Below are 4484 nucleotides of genomic sequence, written 5' to 3' on the forward strand. Positions count from 1 at the left end.
GAGAGTTTTTAACATTAATATTTTATTAATAATTTTATTAATGGAGAGCATAATTGACTGGACAGATCTCTTGTCTCAAATTATCCAGTCAGACAGAGATTAAAATTAAATTAATTTTATTAAATGGGGAGATATACTGGGTCCAGTGCATCCATGTTGGTCCCAGGGCTGGACGAGACTGTCATCTCAAAGAATCCAGCATCCAGCGATGAATGGGAGAATCCCAACTTCTTAAATACCTTTTCTCTAAACAAAGGAAGGGGAAAGAAGCGGAAAACTTCTTCACGGATCCATTTGGCTCTGTCAGGATGGGGGAGGCCATAAATCCTAAAAACCAGAGACAGGATGTCTGAATAAACAGAAGTCACTGAGGTATCCGGGATAGCCTTATCTTTTGGAATATAAATTCTTGAGGCTAGAAAGAGCTAAGGGTCAGGAAGTCTGTTCTCCCCCCATCCTGAGTCCCACACTGACCATTAACACCCCAGAGCAAATGGTCCTCAGTCTTAATGGACTGGGGGGGGGGGAGGCTTTACAACTAAGGGGATTGAGACAGAACAATTAAGGAAACTGAGAAAAGAGAAACTAGTGTAGGAAAACTGAGTCAGGACAGTTAAAGAGAACTGTTGTATAACATGATAAATTATGACTCTCAAATCCACCCCAATCACTTTTGGAAGTTGATAGAAGTGATGGGGGAAAGTGTAAGTAATATTAAGTGAGTTCCATAAAAGGGAAGGCCAATGGTATAAGAGCTTTCAAAAAGGGAAGACAAAAAGGAGTGTGGCCCAAGACTAGAAATGAAAGCCATCAGTGTTCACGGATCCAGCTGAGCAGATGGTACCTCACCCTTCCAGAACCAAGTCAATTCCCAAGCAAATTTCTAGTTTCCATTTAGCTTTCTGGGTTAGAATCCATGCTACGCCTCAAAGCAACCAGAAAGATGAGCCAAGTGTAAATCAGAAAATTATTGTGCCACATCAACTGTTGATCTAAAGAGATATTTAAAATGTAGGAAGAACAGAATTTTGCAAATGCAAGGACCTTCCTAGTCAGTACAGAGGGAGGCAAAGTACTTAGAAAGATGGAAGAGCTGAGTCTTGGGCCCTGTGCTGCTAATGGTTCCTCACTTAGTGCCTCCTTCCTGCTACCGAGGTGACCACAGACAGACAATTCCTTGCCCGAGTAGAGGGTCAGGTTTCTGTTTGGCTTTGTGCCTTCCTCAATCTTGTTCCCTACCCCTTCAAAAAGGGGAAAAAAAAGCAGAGAACACTGGAGGAAGATTGGAGTTATGGAGATACCCACAACACTGGCCTTTTTAATCAGGTGGAGAACGACTCAGAATTCATCCTAACCTTCACCTGAGTCTGGTATTGCCCAGAAGGAGAACAATATGAAGAGTTTTCACCACTGCACTGGTCCTACCCATCCCAGGGTGCTCTACCAATGTCTTCTGGGATCTCTCTTCCAATTAGCAAGAATGACCACATCATACAAACATACACCGATCACAGAAATATTAGATACACACATACAGATATTAAAATAAAGTTGCATGGCTTGGAAAGGTATAGAATCTTGCTAACCCTGGATAGAAGGGATGCTTTGTTTTTCTCCACTGCAGACTCTTAAGATGGGCCAGAACTGAAAATCATTGAGAAAAAAAAAAAAAACTTCTTCAAAACTCAAATCTACTAGGATCTATACTCTGAGCAGGACCCTGCCTGCAAGTAGGGCACATTCATCATGAGGTTTCTAATTAGAAATTTAACGGTAGCTCTCTCTCTTTCTCTCCTCCAGGATGGTCAGAAGGTCCTTCCTGAGGTGTAACTTCCTTCTGTAGTCCCAGATTCCATCTCCTTTTTCCATTCTCTCCCTCATCTGTGCCAGCAGGGGAGGTCAATGGAAGTCAAGCATGATCCTGAAGATTTGATAGAAGGACAAATGCTTAGCACACAGGTGGTTTCTCCCAATTCCCAACCTTGAGAATCGATGCAGTGGGAATTGTGATAGTTTCTGACATGGTTGGGGGGTAATTAAGAGAACTGGTCTTAAATTAACTTTTTAATTAAAAAATAAAGTGGGAGAGGAGATAACTGGCACATAGATACTAATGCTATAGAAACCAAGTTTAAAAGGCCCTACGTATTCCGAGAGAGAGGCTGAAATGCTGTGAGCTGAGGAGCTAGAGTCCAAAGGGGGAAATAGAAATTGGTAGTTGTCTTCCCCGGCCCCTTGCCTGAAATTTGCTTTCAGTCCAGGAAGAGAACTGGAGAGGATGTGGATATAGGTAGCAATCCATAAAGCTGGCCTTAGCTTTGACAATGCAACCTACCTACTCCAAGTGGAGGATTCCTAAATTAGCAGTCCAAGTTAAAGAGCAGCCCAAGGCCTAAACCATCATTAAAGAGCCTAGACTTCACCCTTGGTTCCTCCCCAGGGTGGGTGTAAGGGATCCTATCTCAGGTCACTTGGGTATCCAAGGCTACAGCTGGTTAGCCAGTGGTCATTTGGGTCAGACCTGCTGCCTTGACCCCATCTCCAGAAGGGGCTTGACCAGGGTGGTATAGAGAGGAGTCCAGGTTCTCAAGCCCTTCTAGGCACAGATAGGTAGGGAAGACAGAGGGGAAGGTCCTGGGGTCATTGGTTCAGGAAGGGGTAGCATTTCTTCTTAGCTCAGCACAGGATTCCAAGATGGCAAAACTATCTCTCTTAGAAGTATAAGCCCCTGGAGCTGCTCCATAGCCTGTCCCTGTTTCCCTTGGACCTCATTTGCTCTTGTATGGCACCTGTCATGGAGAATCCGTCTCCAGAGCCAGTGTGTGTTAGATGAACAAAAGTCATTGGCTCTCCAATCATGATCCTGTCAATCTGCCTTCTTTTCTTTTTCAACTGGGGTTTCTCTACCACACACAGCTCAGTTTGTGCCAAAACTCACTCATGTTGTTCCCTGATGGTTTCAGTTTTGTCCCCCTGCCCGAGGCCCCAGAGGGCTCTTTTTCTGGTTCTTTGGTCCTTCTTCTTGAAGACCCCCCTTTCCCCCTTATTCTCCTCGGGGAAACTGACAATTAGACTAAGTCAGAAGGACTTGAGACAGTAGAATTCTAAGGACCTTCAACTAGTCAGTGCCTCAGTCCATGGCAGACTAGAAAGGAAGAGGAGAATAGAACAAATGTAGCTGAAAGTTGTTATCTTTCTCAAAACTTGGGTGACCTGACTTTCCCAGGAATTGAAATGTCTGCTGGTGATAATGAGGGGATTCTTGACTCCAGCCCTAGGTCCTCCCCTGAGCAAGTCACTTAACTTCAATTGCCTCAGCAAAAAAAAAAAATAGAAATAATAATTGTTATTGTGTTTTTTTCATTCTTTTGGTTTCATTCCTTTCTAAAGATATAACAAAATCTTAATGTATTTACAGCTTCCAGAATGGATTTCCTTTTTGTGTATTTGACCTATAACAGTTACTTTTCCCCATTTCATCTTCTTAAGAGTCATTTGACAATTAAGAAATGTTAGATGCCTTTCCAATAATATTAGAAGTAAGGTGACAATGTCCATTGTCACTACTATTTGATATAATAATAAAAATTAACATTTAATGTAGCCCTTTATGGTTTGCAAAGCACGGTGTTTGATCTTCAAAATATACCTATGATTAACAAAAAGGTATTAGCCTAACTATCCATATATCCATTCAAAATTGAATAAACAATTTTTGTTCTTTCAGCTCTAATAATCAGCTGGATGATTGGTGCATTGAGGCAACACATAAGTTGTTGCTATTGTTTCTCTTTCATTTTTAACATCATGGAATGCTCTTGACTCTTGTGTGAGTTGGATTTAAGTCGGATGGAGTTACAAAATTATCAGTCTTACTTTCTCTTCTTCCTATTGGAGTCCAGTGGCAAGACAAAAGTTAGGATGACTGGAGATGCCTGGAAGCAATGGATGACCTTGGCATTTTTGAAGTTTGTCCAAGTGCTCCACAACACTTGCATCAGCTGTCTTCATGGATCTTGGAACAAACTGTTCTCATCCTTACTTTCTGACAGGAAAGTCTTACTTGAGATAGACATCCCCCTAACTCACTGATGGGTTTGATGCCTATCAGTTAACCCTCAACCCTCAACCCTGTTTGCAGAGATGGTTTTAGTGGGATATGAGTGTTGCTCATGTTCCAGTTCTTGGAGCAACAAGTAAGAGTTGAGTGAATATGGAAATCAAAGGTGGATGAACAGTCATGAGAAGTTATGAAAAAGGGCTTGGCAAGCCCTCACACCAGAGGTTCTACTTTTACCTACACAGTTATTCTAGGAAGACAATGAGTTTAGTTCAGCATTGAATAAGAAGAAGAGAATAGGTTGGATTGTATCTGAGAAGCAATGCAATGGTTTTTTAACAATGACAAACTGCTCTTCTTGATAAAAAAAGAAAAAAAAAACATCTTTTGTAACATAATAGTTCCCCTCTGTATATAATATGAA

The 4484-nt window shown here is 41.7% G+C and overlaps 1 pseudogene; it reads right to left on the reverse strand.

Annotated features, from left to right (window-relative positions):
- Window positions 1-2712: 2712 nt before the first annotated feature.
- Window positions 2713-2942, reverse strand: LOC100930344 (annotated as a pseudogene).
- Between the last annotated feature and the right edge of the window lie 1542 nt (window positions 2943-4484).

This window comes from Sarcophilus harrisii, chromosome 3 (assembly GCF_902635505.1).
Source record: "Sarcophilus harrisii chromosome 3, mSarHar1.11, whole genome shotgun sequence".
Classification (NCBI taxonomy): Eukaryota; Metazoa; Chordata; class Mammalia; order Dasyuromorphia; family Dasyuridae; genus Sarcophilus; species Sarcophilus harrisii.